This window comes from Rhipicephalus sanguineus, chromosome 6 (genome assembly GCF_013339695.2).
Source record: "Rhipicephalus sanguineus isolate Rsan-2018 chromosome 6, BIME_Rsan_1.4, whole genome shotgun sequence".
NCBI lineage: Eukaryota > Metazoa > Arthropoda > Arachnida > Ixodida > Ixodidae > Rhipicephalus > Rhipicephalus sanguineus.
The window spans coordinates 35714328-35732709 of NC_051181.1; the positions used below are offsets into that span (position 1 = coordinate 35714328).

The 18382-nt window shown below is 47.1% G+C and overlaps 8 non-coding genes and 1 pseudogene across 8 annotated transcripts; all 9 read left to right on the forward strand.

Annotated features, from left to right (window-relative positions):
* The first annotated feature begins 8804 nt into the window (after positions 1-8804).
* Positions 8805-8875, forward strand: Trnag-gcc (transfer RNA glycine (anticodon GCC)). The gene has a single exon. It is a non-coding gene; the product is annotated as a tRNA-Gly (tRNA).
* Positions 8876-9143: 268 nt separating this feature from the next.
* On the forward strand, positions 9144-9214 carry Trnag-gcc (transfer RNA glycine (anticodon GCC)). The gene has a single exon. It is a non-coding gene; the product is annotated as a tRNA-Gly (tRNA).
* Positions 9215-9312: 98 nt separating this feature from the next.
* Positions 9313-9383, forward strand: Trnag-gcc (transfer RNA glycine (anticodon GCC)). Its single transcript has one exon. It is a non-coding gene; the product is annotated as a tRNA-Gly (tRNA).
* A 101-nt stretch (positions 9384-9484) lies between these two features.
* On the forward strand, positions 9485-9555 carry Trnag-gcc (transfer RNA glycine (anticodon GCC)). Its single transcript has one exon. It is a non-coding gene; the product is annotated as a tRNA-Gly (tRNA).
* Positions 9556-14635: 5080 nt separating this feature from the next.
* Trnag-gcc (transfer RNA glycine (anticodon GCC)) lies at positions 14636-14706 on the forward strand. Its single transcript has one exon. It is a non-coding gene; the product is annotated as a tRNA-Gly (tRNA).
* A 102-nt stretch (positions 14707-14808) lies between these two features.
* Trnag-gcc (transfer RNA glycine (anticodon GCC)) lies at positions 14809-14879 on the forward strand. The gene has a single exon. It is a non-coding gene; the product is annotated as a tRNA-Gly (tRNA).
* Positions 14880-14986: 107 nt separating this feature from the next.
* Positions 14987-15057, forward strand: Trnag-gcc (transfer RNA glycine (anticodon GCC)). Its single transcript has one exon. It is a non-coding gene; the product is annotated as a tRNA-Gly (tRNA).
* Positions 15058-15162: 105 nt separating this feature from the next.
* On the forward strand, positions 15163-15234 carry Trnag-gcc (transfer RNA glycine (anticodon GCC)). Its single transcript has one exon. It is a non-coding gene; the product is annotated as a tRNA-Gly (tRNA).
* A 161-nt stretch (positions 15235-15395) lies between these two features.
* On the forward strand, positions 15396-16528 carry LOC119397195 (uncharacterized; annotated as a pseudogene).
* The last annotated feature ends 1854 nt before the right edge of the window (positions 16529-18382 follow it).

The following is an 18382-nucleotide window of genomic DNA, read 5'->3' on the forward strand; positions in this document are numbered from 1 at the left end:
GTTGTCGCGTCCCCATGTTGGGCTCCATGGTGGGCGGCTGGCATGGCTGCCGAAACTATGCATAATCTATGGCCTCAACCTCATTTCCTCCACTGAATGATCGCCGTCTCACAAAGAGAGGGCGCACCGAAGAGACTTTCCATGCCTTGTTCAAACCCACAGAAAATTTTCCACGGTTCCACGTAATCCACTGCGAAACACTAGAAAAGAACGCAAGAACGATCTCTCCTTTTCTTGTATCGAAATGCCTCACCGACACACTCGGTCAAGGCTATAAGGCTACAAGAATGGCTAGTGGGGACCTTTTGCTAGAAGTTCAAAGTAAGACCCAGTATGAAAAACTTTCAAAACTTGCCTCTTTTGGAAGCACCCCTGTCTCTATTACACCACACCGATCCCTCAACAGTTCCCGAGGTGTAGTATCTGACCAAGACCTGTTGGACTTGACTGAGAGTGAGCTCCTTGAGGGCTGGAATGAACATCATGTAACGCACGTACAGCGAATTAAAATCAGACGTGACGACAAAGAAATCCCGACAAAACACCTGATTATAACATTTTCCACAAGCACCCTTCCAGAATATCTTGAAACAGGCTACCTGAAGCTTAAGGTCAGACCTTACATCCCAAACCCGCGGCGTTGCTTTAAGTGCCAGCGTTTCGGTCACGGCTCTCAGAGCTGCCGCGGCCGTCAAACCTGTGCCAAATGTAGTTCGCACGATCACCCTGCAGACGACTGTGTAGAAGTTCCCCGTTGTGCAAACTGCGAAGGTGGGCACGCAGCCTACTCTCGTAGTTGTCCCGCATGGAAAAAAGAAAAAGAAATAATAACACTGAAGGTAACGGAAAACATCTCCTTTAGGGAGGCGCGAAAACGCCTTTCTTTTCCACAGGGAACTTCATTCGCGGACGTGGCACGCAAGGGGGCAGTGTCACAAAGGTTCGCGGCGGCCGCACGTACCACGCACAGTGGACGGGCGGTAGCGCCAACTGCCCCCTCAGCGGAAGCAGCCCGTACTGCTCCGCAACCAAAGGGCATGCAGGCCTCCGGATCTGCAGGCCCAGGGCCTTCTGTTCAGGCAGAAAGCCCCAAAACACTGACACCCGTCCGCGTGAGCCGCGACCGGGCATCCAGCGCCTCTGCCGAGGTGATGGACACAACGGCAAGCCCAACGGCGTCTCAGGCGCCGAAGGAGCGGCGCGGCTCGTTGGAGCGCGCCAAAAAAGAAAAAGCCCGCATCACAGGGCCTGGAAAGGGCTCTGTGACCTAAGGTAATAGTTCTTTCAGTACACACAGCACTAACTTACACTCAAAATGGATACACAAATTATACAATGGAACGTCAGAGGTCTACTAAGAAACCTCGACGATATCCAAGAGCTGCTACATGAACACTCACCAAAAGTGCTGTGTGTGCAAGAAACACATTTAAAATCCAAAAACACGAATTTTCTACGCCAATATATCATATTCCGAAAGGACCGGGATGATGCTGTGGCGTCATCTGGTGGCGTAGCCGTTATAGTTAACCAAGGAATTGCATGTACCCACTTACCACTCCAAACATCCCTTGAGGCAGTGGCTGTTCGAGCCGTCCTATTCAACAAACTGATCACGATCTGCTCACTTTACATACCCCCGCAGTGCCAGCTCCAAAAATATGAATTCGAGTCCTTAATAGACCAACTTCCAGAACCATTTCTGGTCCTTGGAGACTTGAATGCACACAACAGTCTATGGGGTGACTCTCGCTGCGATGCGCGAGGTCGTCTGATTGAACAGTTCCTTTTCTCTTCTGGCGCATGTCTCTTGAATAAAAAACAACCAACTTATTATTGCCTTGCAAACAGAACATACTCGTCCATAGATCTCAGCATAGCGTCTCCATCACTTCTGCCCCTAATTAAATGGAAAGTTATCAATAATCCTTACGGAAGTGACCACTTTCCAATACTTCTGAACACACCAATTACAAATGAATGTCCCCATCAGGTTCCAAAATGGCAGATTAAGAAGGCCGATTGGGAACAGTTTCGGAAAGTTACACTGTTAAGTTGGACGGACATGTCTTCCTTAAGCATAGACGCAGCTGTAGAATACTTTACATCATTTCTGATTGATGCCGCAACCAAATGTATTCCACAATCAAGTGGATACTCTGGAAAACGACGAGTTCCATGGTGGAACAGTGATTGCAGAAATGCGCGTAAGAAACAAAACAAAGCATGGAATTTGCTTCGCGACTCCCCGACAGCGGAGAACCTTACAAATTTTAAGATTATCAAGTCTCAAGGCAGGAGAACGCGCCGACAGGCTAGAAGAGAGAGTTGGCAAAAATTTCTATCAGGCATCAATTCATACACACAAGAAGGAAAACTCTGGAACATGATTAGTAGGGTAGAAGGACGACAAACACATTCACTGCCTCTAGTAAACACACAAGGCGACAGCTTAGAAGACCAAGCAAACTTTCTAGGCGCACATTTCGAACAAGTGTCCAGCTCGTCTCACTATTCCGAGGCTTTCCAACGCTACAAGACAACAATAGAAAAACAGAAATTAGAGCGCAAATCCACAAAACACGATGCGTACAACAGAGCTTTCTCTTTAGCTGAGCTGCAGGCATCGCTAACCTGCTGCAGTAGTTCCGCGCCAGGCTCCGACCGTGTGGTATATGACATGCTAAAAAACCTACCTGCCGAAACGCAAAAAACATTACTTTCCTTGTACAATGCCATCTGGTTTTCCGGCGAGATCCCCTCATCTTGGAAAGAGGCGATCGTCGTTCCCATTCTTAAACAGGGCAAGGATCCATCCTCCGTTGCGAGTTACAGGCCCATCGCACTTACAAGCTGCCTGTGTAAACTTTTCGAAAAGATGATAAACCGCCGACTTATGCATTTCCTGGAAACAAACAATCTACTTGACCCGTACCAGTGCGGATTTCGCGAGGGTAGATCCACCACCGACCACCTGTTACGTATCGAGGCAGAAATCCGTGACGCATTCGCCCACAAGCAGTTCTTTCTTTCTGTGTTCCTCGATATGGAAAAGGCTTACGACACAACATGGCGCTTCGGAATACTAAGAGACCTGTCCCACCTTGGTGTACGTGGTAGAATGCTAGATATAATAGAGAGCTACTTGTCGGATCGTACGTTCCGTGTCCGAGTAGGAAATGTTCTATCAAGACCATTCCTTCAAGAAACCGGAGTGCCACAGGGTGGTGTACTTAGCTGTACACTCTTTATAATCAAAATGAATTCCTTGCGTCTTTGCATCCCACGGAATATGTTTTATTGCACATATGTCGATGATGTACAGGTCGGCTTTAAATCGTGCAACCTCTCGATGTGTGAGCGGCAGGTCCAGCTAGGTTTAAACAAGATCTCTAGATGGGCAGACGAAAATGGCTTTACACTGAATGCACAAAAAAGTACTTGCGTCTTATTCTCCCGAAAGAGAGGCCTCCATCCCGATCCAGACATTGGCCTACATGGACAGCGTCTGTCGGTAAAAACGGAGCACAAGTTCCTAGGGCTTATCCTAGACACGAAACTCTCCTTTATAACACACATCAAGTACATAAAACACAAGTGCATAAAAACAATGAATGTTCTAAAAGTATTGTCACGCACTGCGTGGGGCAGTGACAAGAAATGTCTGATAAATTTGTATAAAAGCCTCATACGCACTCGCCTAGACTACGGGGCAATAATCTACCAGTCTGCGACACCAAGCGCCCTAAAAATGCTTGACCCTGTCCACCATCTAGGCATTAGGCTATCTACGGGCGCCTTTCGCACCAGCCCCGTGGAAAGCCTCTACGTCGAATCGAACGAGTGGTCGCTGCACCTCCAAAGATCTTACCTATCTTTTGTATATTTCCTGAAGGTGAACGCAAACAACGAACACCCCTCACACACTACAATCAATGACTTGTCTGCTTCTGAACTTTTTCACAACCGTCCTTCGATGAGACAGCCGTACTCACTTCGTGTGAGGAGCCTAGCTGAAGAAATGGGTGTGCCACTTCTCGAACACTGTCTAATGGCTCCCGCTGCCTATCTCCCGCCGTGGCAGTGGCAGCTTATAGATTGCGATGTTTCTTTCGTCGAAGTTAGCAAGCATGCGCCACTTGCACATATCCGTACACACTTCCTTGAATTACAATACAAGTACCCACACCCTGAGTTCTTTACAGATGCCTCAAAGTCTAACACTTCTGTGTCGTACGCAGCCGTTGGTCCATCCTTTTCCGATTCCGGCATTCTGCACCCTGATTCCAGTATCTTCACGGCAGAAGCCTACGCGATACTTGCGGCAGTTAAACACATAAAACAGTTAAAACTACAAAAGGCAGTGATATACACGGATTCATTAAGTGTAGTGAAAGCTTTAAAAACTATGACAAAACACACAAATCCGGTCCTTGTCTCGCTCTACTCTATTTTATGCACGATCTACTCACTTAAACAACACGTCGTAGTGTGCTGGGTGCCAGGGCACCGCGAGATACAAGGCAACGTGTTGGCGGATCAGCTAGCAGCATCCGCCCACGAACACAGTCCCAATACATCTGTAGCTATCCCTCCAATAGACTTAAAACCATTTCTCAAAAGAAAGCTCAGGGCCTTTTGGCAGAGCACATGGGATAGGCACACACAAAATAAACTGCACGTTATCAAGCCGCAACTAGGTAACTGGCCGCCAGTATCAAAATCACGCCACACAGAAGTTACACTCTGCAGACTTAGGATTGGCCACACATACAGTACACATTCATACATTTTGTCCGGAGGCGATCCACCTGTATGTGACCATTGCGGCGACCCCCTCACTGTACTCCACACCTTACTGCAATGCAGGGAACTAGACGCTCTCAGAAAAAAGCATTTTTCATCTGTATACCTGCAGTACCCTCTTCATCCTGCTATGTTCATTGGCAGAGAACCCCTTTTTAAATATCAGTCCCTCTTTGAATTTTTAAAAAGTGTACATAATTTCAACGTTATTTTTCCAGGCGCTCCGTAGCGCGGCCTCATGATTGAGGCTGCTGCTACGGTTTCCATCAAAGGAAGCACCTGCCTCCCGGCCTTTGGGATCAAAGGCCTTGAGGAGGCACTCGTGCTCTTATCCCGTTTTTCACTTGTAAATACCATGATCACTCGTCATTTATCCCACAACCATAGATCACACCACTTGTCACTGCCATAATTTTAGACTGTATACACATTTTTTACGCTTCTTTATAGCGCGTGATTTTAGGCCTCTTTACAGCCACAATACACCCTATCATCGTATCCCTGTTCATCGCTAACACCACATAAAAGACATGGCGCTCTTTGGCCACCCATGGCCCTTGCGCCAAAAAACCCCACTAATCATCATATGTGGTATCAAATGTGTCTGTAAAATGTAAGCTGCGTGGATATTTAAGAGAAGTAGTGATGGCATACGGAATATTGAAGGTGCGGTTTTCAACAGAGTACTTATCTGATGTAACGAGAAAGCGTCTCTACAGAGATTTACGTGACGTTATGTTACCTCAGCCAATCTACAGAGCGATATATCGTGTTGGCCATGAGCGCGACGTATTTAAGAGGGTAAAAATTATGACCGTACGTGCAAGCGCAAAGACATTCTTCTTCCAGCTGCACAGCGAAACATTGCCGGTAAAACCGTGGCTACAAGAAAAGGGTTTCTTCGTCCCGTGGTCGATAGATCGCCTTATCTGCAGAAAACCCGAGACTATCAACCACATTTTCCTTGACTGTTGGGACGCTGTGTTTCTGTGGGACATTTTGCAGCGCACCTTGAAAAAGGACTTGCCAATCACGCCATACGGTATTAGATTTTTGGCTACGGAAAATCAAGATGGTGTGCCTTAGAGCACTGCACGGGCCGATTTTTCCGGCCCGGGCCCGGCCCAGCCCGAAAACGCCATGCTCCGGCCCGCCCGAGCCCGGCCCGGTGTTCTTAAATGTGGCCCGTACCCGGCCCGGGCCCGAAAGGTTTGGGCCCGGCCCGGCCCGGCCCGACCCGACCCGACCCGTTTCAGCTAGTTATGCCTTGAGCATAAAGGAGGCACTGTCTAACCTTCGGTTATTGTGAAGATACCTGCCACACACAAGATATTTTCTAGAGATTGTTTTGGGAACTTCTTTCAGTGTCACGACTTTCACTGGTACTGTGTATACTTTCGGTTAATTACGCCCGTAACACGCTTACAAAATAATTGCTGAGCAATATAAAATATAACTGGAGTCATAGCTGGCCGTTTCATGTACGCACGCAGTGCTAACCACGGAATCTTATTTTTGCATTTCGAATAACGACTACAAAATATACCTCCATAAACTGAAAAAAAAAAACATGGCAGATATTTTTAGTTTAAGTTTTACATCAATTGCATAGGAGCTAGGGCTGTTGAGTAAAAGTAGCAAGTCTGCAAACTTCATCTATTGCACAATGCAATGAAAAAAAAATCGGCAGATCCTACGCAGTGTGGGAATTGAGGTAATGCGAAGCAGCCAGCAAAGAGCTGCATACATCGTCTTGTTTGTCAATGAGGCTTATGAAGTCATTCATGTCGTGACATCTAGTTCGCTATATATCGCGAGATTGTCATACATGCATGCGTGTATAATCTGGTATATGCCATGGTAATGAAACATATATTCTGCTACATATATACGATGCGTGACCTGCTATTTATGTTCGTCACACACTCTTGTCATGCCATACCAATTGAGGTATATATCCAGTAAACAAAATGGCCGGGAGTGCAGCGTGGCATCTAAATCATACCCTACATGACATGCATGTCATGATTTTCGTGTTACCACCTGGTATTTATGTTCGCCACACAGTCACGTCGCGAGATACCTATTTTGGTGTATATCAAGCTAGCGAAACGGCCGCCAGCGCACCATGAGCGTGGCACGTAAGTCATGCTGTACATGACATGCCTGTCATGATTTTCATGTTAACTTGTGTCATTTATGTTCGTCACACGGTCATGTCGCAAGATACCAATTTTGGTGTATATCAAGCTAGCCAAACGGCCGCCAGCGCACCATGAGCGTGGCATGTAAATCATGCTGTACATGACATGCGTGTCATGATTTTCATGTTATGACTTGTCATTTATGTTCGTCGTAAAGTCATGTTACGCCATACCAATTTTGGTGTACATTCGATTAACCAAGCGACCAGGAGAGCACAAAGTCGTAGGCGGCTAGATAGATAGATAGATAGATAGATAGATAGATAGATAGATAGATAGATAGATAGATAGATAGATAGATAGATAGATAGATAGATAGATAGATAGATAGATAGATAGATAGATAGATAGATAGATAGATAGATAGATAGATAGATAGATGGATGGATGGATGGATGGATGGATGGATGGATGGATGGATGGATGGATGGATGGATGGATGGATGGATGGATGGATGGATGGATGGATGGATGGATGGATGGATGGATGGATGGATAGATAGATAGATAGATAGATAGATAGATAGATAGATAGATAGATAGATAGATAGATAGATAGATAGATAGATAGATAGATAGATAGATAGATAGATAGATAGATAGATAGATAGATAGATAGATAGATAGATAGATAGATAGATAGATAGATAGATAGATAGATAGATAGATAGATAGATAGATAGATAGATGCGCTCAAAGTCGCAGAAGTTCGCTAAGAAATGCTTCGCATTTAAAAAAGCGTGCTCTAGCTGCTTCTGGTAGGAATACACCAGGCTGGGCAGCGTTACATATATTAAAGCTGTCGTGTTGACTCCTCGGCAGGCAACTGCACCCAACGTACACAACGTTTTCGTGTTCAAAACAAGAACGTTCTTTGTCCCAACCAGGGCCGTACCCGGGAATTTTTTTCGGGGGGTGTTGGTGTGTAGAACGGCCAACTGTGGCAACTCGTGGTCGCTGTGAAGGCATGCAAATATTTGACTATAACCAAAAATGTTAAAGAATGAAAGAATTTCGGGGGGTGCAAGAACCCCCTCAACCCCCCCTTAGTTACGGCCCTGGTCCCAACCTTCTTCCCCGAGTCACCGCCACCGCAGTGCCATAGATCTGTCAAAGCGAGGCACACCCGTTAGAGAGCGAGCCACCGTCCTCGCTGTTCCTGAAGATGGCTGTCTCGTCGTCTTCGTGTGACCGCCTTCGATCTTTGAAAATGGACTAAGGGCTTCCAAAACAACTGTCTATTAGAGCGCCGAAGTGAACCAGCCGGCGGCCTCTTTAGCGATCCCCGTCGACGTGACGTGTCGGGTGTCCGGATGAGACCCGGGCCTAATACGGGCCTGGCTCAGGCCCGAGCCCGACCCGAGCCCGAAGATCACGGGCCCGAGCCCGGCCCGGGCCCGATCCAACAATCCCTTACCCGGCCCGGCCCGGCCCGCGGGCCGGGCCGGGCCCGGGCTTTCGGGCCGGCCCGGGCCCGTGCAGTGCTCTAGTGTGCCTTATGACATGTTTATGTTGCTTGTTCTTCACAGCGTGTGGCGAACAAGAATGGCTGTGCGCCATGTAGATAAAGATGCCCGATCTGCGCATGAATATTTCACAGAAAGCATTGTATACATGAGAGATGTGTACAATTCTAGGGATGAACAACCCCAATGGGTGTCGTTATTAGATGAGTTGGCTGCAATGAAGCGCTTTTAAATAAAACCAGTCGCAGCCAGGCTGGTGATTTTAGGCTGGTTACGAAGTGCTTGTAAATTTCTGTTATGTGCAAAGGTGGCAATAAAGAAAAAGAAAGCGTCGGTGGTTCAGTGGTAGAATGCTCGCCTGCCACGCGGGTGGCCCGGGTTCGATTCCCGGCCGACGCAATTTCTTTTTTAAACGAGGGCTCGCCGCCTCTGTGATCTATATATTCAACTGGGCGTTAGGAAAAGATCCGCGGGGCCTAAGGGAAGCATACGCACATGACCGCGTCGGTGGTAGAATACTCGCCTGCCACGCGGGTGGCCCGGGTTCGATTCCTGGCCGACGCCGTTTTTTTTTTTTAACGAGGGCTCGCCGCCTCTGTGATCTATATATTCAACTGGGCGTTAGGAAAAGATCCGCGGTGCCTAAGGGAAGCACACGCACATGACCGCGTCGGTGGTTCAGTGGTAGAATACTCGCCTGCCACGCGGGTGGCCCGGGTTCGATTCCCGGCCGACGCAATTTTTTTAACGAGGGCTCGCCGCCTCTGTGATCTATATATTCAACTGGGCGTTAGGAAAAGATCCGCGGTGCCTAAGGGAAGCATACGCACATGACCGCGTCGGTGGTTCAGTGGTAGAATACTCGCCTGCCACGCGGGTGGCCCGGGTTCGATTCCCGGCCGACGCAGTTTTTTTTTTAATGAGGGCTCGCCGCCTCTGTGATCTATATATTCAACTGGGCGTTAGGAAAAGATCCGCGGTGCCTAAGGGAAGCACACGCACATGACCGCGTCGGTGGTTCAGTGGTAGAATACTCGCCTGCCATGCGGGTGGCCCGGGTTCGATTCCCGGCCGACGCAGTTTTTTTTTAACGAGGGCTCGCCGCCTCTGTGATCTATATATTCAACTGGGCGTTAGGAAAAGATCCGCGGTGCCTAAGGGAAGCACACGCACATGACCGCGTCGGTGGTTCAGGGGATTCCACTTCCGGCCACCGTAGTGAACGGACGCGGAATGTTGTGCTCCTCGAAAGGGGCGGTATCAGCGGCCCAGCCGGGTCGCGGCATCAGGTTTAACGATACGAAGACGACACAGGACTACCAGATTATATTGCCCCAGTTGCCTACAGGTTTGACCGTAACCACCACTGTCTTTTTGCACGCAGACGTGAAAGCGAGGCCATATCGAGTCGAGCATTTCCGTGATTCTTTAGACCGTTTGCAGTTAATGCCGGAAGTGGTGGCTCTAGGAGCCTATCAAATGAATCACGTATGGGCGATTACCTTCAAGGACGAGAGTGCCAAAAAGAAGATATTATCGACCGCAGTATTCACCGTCAAGGATCACAGGTGTGTTGTGATAGATCCCAGCAATCAAGACGTCAGGATGAAGCTGTACTGGCTTTTGCACACCACACTAGACGAGGACGTAAGAAGCGCCCTGGCGCCTTACGGTACCGTAAGCGAAATTTCACGGGAGAAATGGCGTGTGCAAGGCTGTGCTGACAAAGGATCTCACACGCGTCTGGTGTCCCTTCGCTTGAAGGCAGGATACACTGTGGAAGACCTGCCGCATCAGCTCCGCGTCGGGGAGGACCACGCACTCGTGCACGTTCCTGGCAGACCACCGCTCTGCCTCCGGTGCCGCGGCACCGGACACATAAGGCGCGAGTGCCGAGTACCACGCTGTGGGCTCTGTCGTCGCTATGGCGACGACGAGACCCAGTGCGTGCGTAGCTACGCCAATGTGACAGGGTCTGGACGAAACGACGCCGTTGACGAGCACCTCATGGACCAGGCTGACGCGGAGGCGACCGTGTCGGGGGGTGGAGACTCAGCGAAACCTGATAGCGAGCCACAGACGGAACTTTCTGAAAAGAACGTGGGCCGTCAAGACGACGACGCGGCCGCACCCGCCTATGACACGAAGGAAATTGCAGACGCTGACACGGACACCAACAAGACAAGTACTACCGCGAGCACCGCAACTAACAGAGAAGAAAGCCATCAGGAAAGCACCGACATGGATTGCGACCAAAAGACGGTCGTAAAGAGACCGCGTGAACAAACCGAGGAAGACGGCACACCAGACGGAGGCTGCGCAGAAGAACCACTCCCGAAAACGCCGGTTTTCAGGCGACTTCCAATGAAATTCAAACCCAAGGTGCCGCTAGACAAGAGGACGGCACCGCCAGCAGACCCGCCTTAGCGGGGATGCTGACTGCAGACTTCGCGACAGAGCCTGGAACGGACGGGCAGCACAGTGAACTCTGAAAAATGTGTGCTGCTAGAGGAGACGCTTGGTCTTCGCCTGAAAAGACGAGACCACCTGACGTGGAGAGTCCGTTGGCCGCAAGTCTTCTTCCTGACGTGATGGGCCCTCAAACGGTGTGAGTTCTGACCCCCTGCAGTCGGCATTAACGAATTCTGCTGTGGCCCTGAAAGTAGCCACCTTAAATATTCGCGGATTGACTTCTCAAAAACGACAAGCGCAGTTAAAACGAATACTGACTGATAATGACATTGATATTCTAGCGGTGCAAGAATCAAAAATTGACAGCGAAGAACTAACTGAACGGCTGGCGAATAATTACAAAACAAACTATAACATATGTGTGTGTCATGCCAATGGCAGGTCTGGGGGGTGTCTGTTATTTTTAAAACAGTCTATCGGTATTAGTGAGGAAAAAGTCATTACTTCCGATAATGGGCGACTTGTACTTTGCGATTTTACTTTTTGTAAAAAAAAATGGCGAATAATTTGTGTGTACGCGCCTAATATAGCTTGTGAAAGAAAATGTTTTTTTGACTACGTAGACACTTTTCTAAGATGCGATCGTGTTGTTGTGTTGCTCGGTGATTTCAACTGTGTGTGCATGCCCGAAGACAGTGTGAAAAATGTTCCAGTACGCGACAAAAGCGCATTACAGCTTGCTGCAATAACTGATGAATATGGCTTGGTAGATGTAGGGTATGTATTCCGTGGCAGTCATGTGCAGTTTACACATTACCAGCAGCAAAGTCACGCCAGACTGGATAGAATGTATATATCTGGATGCATTGTACCTCTGTGCACAAACTATGCCGTGAAAAATCTTAGTTTCACTGATCACTCTCTCGTAACGATCGAAATTGGCAAGAAAAGAAAAACTACGAAGTTTAACTGGGATTTATGGAAGTTGAATGAAAAACTCTTGGAGGACGAGATGTTTGTGAAAGTAGTAGGCAAGAAAGCTGAAGATGCAATTCGTAATGGAAGCACAAGTTACATAAGCGTCTGGGAGCAATTTAAAAATGAAGTTAAAATGTACGCAATTGAAAGGTCAAGTGTCATAAGATACAAGGAAAAGCAAAAAGAAAAAGAGCTGCAGAGCACACTGGAATATCTACTGAATGCAGATAGCACTATTCCCGGATTGTTTAGCAAAGAAATAAAGGAAGTTAAAAGACAGATGGAATGCATTACGGAAGAACGATATAAAGGGGCAGTAATAAGGGCACGTGCTGAACGTTTCACAATGGGCGAAGTGCCCACAAAACGAGTGCTTGCGGAAGAAAAACGATATGCAACAAAAAAAGAGATTAAAGAAATACGCTACGAAGGTGAGCTTTCTTCGGAGCAGCAAGTTATCGAAAAAGCCTTCCTTGAAACGTACCGAAGATTGTTGGGCGGTAAAACGGAAGTGAAAGACAAATTCATAGAAGCATTTTTGTCACTTATGCCGAAATTGGAAGATGACGTCAGAGATGCGCTGGAAACGCCCATAAAGATAGAAGTTGGGCAAGCAATCGATGACCTTAGTAAAGGCAAGTCGCCAGGACCTGATGGCATAGGGGCAGGATTTTACAAAACTTTCAAAAGTGAAACTACGGTAATGCTTTATCACGTTATTACTGAAGCATATGAAGTTAAGCAACTGCCTCTGTCCTTTAGGGCGAGTCACGTCATACTCATACCAAAAACTGAAGACGCAGAAAAGTTGCAGTGTGTGGAAAACTATAGGCCCATAAGTCTTACGAATGTTGACTATAAACTTTACATGAAAGTTCTGGCAAAGAGACTACAATCAGTAATTACGAGTATTGTTGGTGCGCACCAGACGTGCGGTATAAAAGGACGAACCATTTTTAACAATATTCACACGGCGAGAACCATTTTAGAATGTTGTGATGCAACTAATGGCCACATAGCGATGATACAATTAGACTTGCAGAAAGCCTTCGACAAAGTGAGTCATGAAATATTATTTGCGCTATTGGATCACACTAATGTTCGTGGAGTAATACGAGAGGGTGTGAGAATGGCATATCAGAACTGCTATGCTAAACTCGTGATTAACAAAAAACTTAGCGCTAGCATAGCTGTGACATCTAGTGTGCGGCAAGGATGCCCTTGTTCCGCTCTGTTATTTGCCATGTACTTAGAACCCTTTTGTTTAAAATTGATGAGCAACACAAAAATAACAGGATACCAGTTCTTGACACATGAGGTAAAAGTTTTAGCGTACGCAGATGATATCGCGATATTTTGTGAAAATAAGAACAGCATACAGGAGGCGATAAGAGAAGCCAGAACATTTTGTGCCTATACTGGAAGCGCCATCAGCTGGCAAAAGTGTTTGGGTTTTTGGCATGGTGAGTGGAATTCCAAACCAGAGTACTTTGAAGGGATCACATTCACCACCACGCCGTCCAAGTATCTCGGAGTGCCTTTAAAATATTATCAAGAAACCACTGAACAATGGGCTGATGAAACTGAAAACATTCGGGCAAAGGCAACCAAGTGGGGAGGATGTGACCTTTCGATCTTTAAGCGCGCAACAATGTGCAACGTGTTTCTTGTAGCAAAAGTTTTTTACATGCTACAGGTATTATGTATGTCTCGAATATGTGTACAAAGGTTGCACAGAATATTTGCAGTGTTTATTTGGAAGTCTACTTGGGAACGAACTGGCCGAATTAATCTTTTTCACAAGCAGGGGGAGTGGGATTGTCGCATTTATTCCTCAAGCAGGTTATTCTAAGATTTTTTTACTTAAGGGATCAAAATGATGGATTCTTGCGTGCGGTGATGCAAGTGAGACTACGTGATAAGCTACCACAGTACATTGTATCATCGTATTCTCCAACGCAGGTAGCGGTGAGAGGTTTTTTAAAAGAAGTTGTTTATGCCTTTCAGTTCCTACAAGTGCACTTTTCGTTAGAGTATTTGTCATCGGTAACCAAAAAACAACTGTATAAGGATTTAGTGAATATCATGTGCCCAGTGCCTGTATACCGTAATAGGTATATATTAGGATCTGAGAAAGATGTGTTTAAACGTATTAACAGAATGCCTGTAAGAGCGTCAACTAAAACCTTTTTCTTTTTGCTACACACTGGCACGCTCCCCGTTAAACCATGGCTAAAAGATAAGGGATTCTATCTACCATGGGGTGTAAATTGCTTGATATGCAATAAGCCGGAAACAATCGAACACATTTTCTTAGATTGCTTTGATTCTGTGTTCATGTGGGACATCCTCCAGAGAACTTTAAAAAAAGATTTCCCACTTACGCCATTCGGAATACGCTTTTTGCCTTGGGAACAAACAGGGGATGTGCCATATGATATGATAATGCTAGTAACCATGCACAGTGTCTGGAAAACCAGAATGGATATCAGGCATGAAAATGAAGCACCAAAAGCCGCCAAGGTATACCTTCATGAATACTTGTTGTACAATAGAGATGTGTTATACGAACTTCCTGAGCCACCTGACTGGCTACCCATGATAGAAAAGCTGCTCACAGTGAAATATTATTAAATTAGTTACACGGGACAAGATGTCAGTCCCGTTTTTAAAATGTATATTTGAACATGTTGTGAAGTGTTGAATTCAAAGATAAGAATTCCTATGTAAAGTGTGTCTTGACCAAAGCAGGAAATAAAGAAAAAAAAAGCGTCGGTGGTTCAATGGTAGAATACTCGCCTGCCACGCGGGTGGCCCGGGTTCGATTCCCGGCCGACGCAGTTTTTTTTTTCAACGAGGGCTCGCCGCCTCTGTGATCTATATATTCAACTGGGCGTTAGGAAAAGATCCGCGGTGCCTAAGGGAAGCACACGCACATGACCGCGTCGGTGGTTCAGTGGTAGAATACTCGCCTGCCACGCGGGTGGCCCGGGTTCGATTCCCGGCCGACGCAGTTTTTTTTTTTTTTTCAACGAGGGCTCGCCGCCTCTGTGATCTATATATTCAACTGAGCGTTAGCAATAGATCCGCGGTGCCTAAGGGAAGCACACGCACATGACCGCGTCGGTGGTTCAGTGGTAGAATACTCGCCTGCCACGCGGGTGGCCCGGGTTCGATTCCCGGCCGACGCAGTTTTTTTTTTTTTCAACGAGGGCTCGCCGCCTCTGTGATCTATATATTCAACTGGGCGTTAGCAAAAGATCCGCGGTGCCTAAGGGAAGCACACGCACATGACCGCGTCGGTGGTTCAGTGGTAGAATACTCGCCTGCCACGCGGGTGGCCCGGGGTTCGATTCCCGGCCGACGCAGTTTTTTTTTTTTCAACGAGGGCTCGCCGCCTCTGTGATCTATATATTCAACTGGGCGTTAGGAAAAGATCCGCGGTGCCTAAGGGAAGCACACGCACATGACCACGTCGGTGGTTCAGTGGATTCCACTTCCGGCCGCGCTAGCGATAGGACGTGTTTTCATGTGCTCCGTAGGGGCGGTGACAGCGGCTTTGAGCCGCGGAAACAGGATGGAGAGCAGCAGTTCTGAGGATTACCAGGTGGTTCTACCGCAGTTGCCTACAGGTCCGCGCGTTTTAAATACTGTTTTTCTGCACGGGGACATAAGAGCCAGGCCATACCGGGCCGAAGATTTTCGGGACACGTTGGCCCGTCAGGGATTGCTGACCGAGGTCGTGGCCCTCGGAGCATTCCAGATGAACCACGTGTGGGCGGTGACTTTCTCAAGTGCTGAAGCAGTGAAAAAGGTACTGTGCCAAGGTGACTTGAAGGTGAAGGACCGAAGATGCCTCGTCATGGACCCGTGGAGCCAGGACGTTCGTCTTAAGCTCTACTGGCTACTGCACAACATTCACGACGAGGAAGTTTGCTCGGCACTAAGCCCGTATGGGAAAGTGAAAGAAGTAACCCGTGAACGCTGGCGCATTCAAGGCATCCAAGACAAGGGATCATCGACGCGCACTGTTTGCCTGAAGTTAAAGCCGGGCGTGACTGTGATGATTTACCGCATCAGCTACGCATCGGCGGCATCATGTCGCTTCTGGTCGCACCCGGACGAGCCCCGTTATGCCTGCGATGCAACCGAACGGGACATATAAGAAGAGACTGTCGAGTGCCCCGCTGCGTGGTGTGTAAACGTTTCGGTCATGAAGAAAGCGAATGCGTGCGAACCTACGCCAATGTAGCTGGCCCTCCGAAAGGTGATGAAGTAACCCGCGAACACTTAATGGATGAAGCAGACGCTGAAGAAGCCGCCAGTGGATCAATGATGGCGCCGCAAGCTACAACTCCGGAAACGGTGGTGCATGCAGCGGACAAAGAAACCCCGAAGTTGCCTCCGAAGATGGCCAAAGTCGACACCGATGAAAAGACATACAGGAGCTCGGAGAGGGATTTGAAGACGACTACCGATGAGACGTCGATGGACACAAGTGGAGCGCCGTTAAAACGAACCCTTGAAGAAGACCCTCAAGGAAGTGTGGGTGATACCAGCACTAAGGAACCGATGCCAAAGACGCCATATCGTCGGATGACCTTGAGGCCGCAGCCTAATTTGCCAGCGAGCCGGAAACCGACGGACACAGCACCAACTTAGAAGGTCTTTCTTTTTCTTTTTCTTCTTTTTTCTTTCCTTTTTTCTTTTTCTTTTCTTTTCCTTTTTTTTTCATTCTTTTACATTTTCGACCGTAAAAGGTATTTCGTATCACGTGCTAAGTAACGGGCTTGTGTGTAGCTTTGTCCGCCTCTTCGTCACAACAAAATGATTCGCATAGACAAGCCCTTGCGATTAGCTACTATCAATGTAAGGGGGCTGTCAGGACGAAGGAAGCAATATCAGCTACGACGCCTTCTTGACGATAAAGATCTTGATATTATTGCATTGCAAGAGACAAAGATAGAAAGTGAGGAAGGGACGGACAGAATGGTAAATCTTTTTACGTCGCGCTACCTTGTGTGCGTATCTCATGCATGCGGAAGAGCCGGCGGCTGTGCACTCCTGATTAGAAAAACGTTGGGTACAACAATTGAAAGTGTTATAACGGATGAAAATGGACGCCTGGTTGTGTGCGATTTATTGTTATGTGCAATGAAGTGGCGCGTTATTTGTTTGTACGCTCCGAATGGAATAAGCGACCGGACGAGCTTTTTTGATATGTTGGATGGCTATTTGAGAGTAGAAGGGTGTATTATAATGATGGGCGATTTCAACTGTGTGTGTAATGTGGAGGATCGTGTACATGCACCACCGATTTATGATGCTAGTGCAAGAACTCTTGTCAGAATGATAGAAGAGTATGAAATTACAGATGTTGGTTATGTATTTGCAAATACAAAAATTCCAAAGTTCACACACTACCAGCGAGATAGTCATGCGAGGTTAGATAGAATTTATGTTTCAACCCCAATTATATCGCACTGTAGCGACTATGGCGTATCAAATGTGTCATTTAGTGACCATAGTGCAGTCCATGTTTTGATAGGTCCGAAGAAGCCCTCAAAGTTTAATTGGTCACTGTGGAAATTTAATGATAAACTTTTAGAGGATGAAGTATTTGTTAGCAAAGTAAAGAATGGTATTAGGGCGTATCACGAAAGGCACAAAACAAGTTGTTGCGAAGCGTGGGAATATTTAAGGAGCAACTCAAATTAGACGCCATTGAAAGATCGTGTGAACTAAAACAGAAAGAAAAAAGGAAAGAAAGGGAACTACAAGCTGAGCTAGATTTTCTCTTGAGCAAAGAGAGAAGTGCTCCTGGAAGCTCAATGTTAGAAGTACAAAGAAAAAAGGCCGAAATGGAACGACTGGACGTTGAAAAGTATAAAGGTGCTATTATCCGCGCACGCGCAGAAAAGTTTTGGTGCGGCGAAGAACCAACGAAGAGGTCAATATCTGACGAAAAGGGCTATGCTGCAAGAAATGAGATAAATGTCATAACGTACCAGAATGACGTAACCTGGGATAAAGAAATATTCTACGCGCTTTTGAAAACTACTATGAGGGAATGCTGGGGCAGCAAATGTCCTTTTCAGAAGGATTCGATGAAGTTTTTCTTCAGAAAATGCCTAAACTCGATGATAGCGAGAGAGAAAACTTGGAGGCCCCCATAACGGTCGCGGAAATAGAAAAAGCCATAGAAAAATTGAGCAATGGTAAGTCACCAGGACCAGATGGTTTCGGTGCAAGCTTCTATAAGACGTTTAAGGAAGAGCTGGCCGGTATCTTGCATGATGTAATAACGGAGGCGTATGATAAGCAAGTACTACCTCCATCTTTCCGACGAAGCCTTACAGTGTTACTCCCAAAATCGAGTGATCCTGAAAAAATACTATCAGTGCGACAGTATCGACCAATTAGCTTGACCAACACAGACTACAAGATATATGCGAAGGTATTGGCAAGTAGGCTGCAAAATGTAGTAAGAAAATTAGTAGGTCCCCACCAAACGTG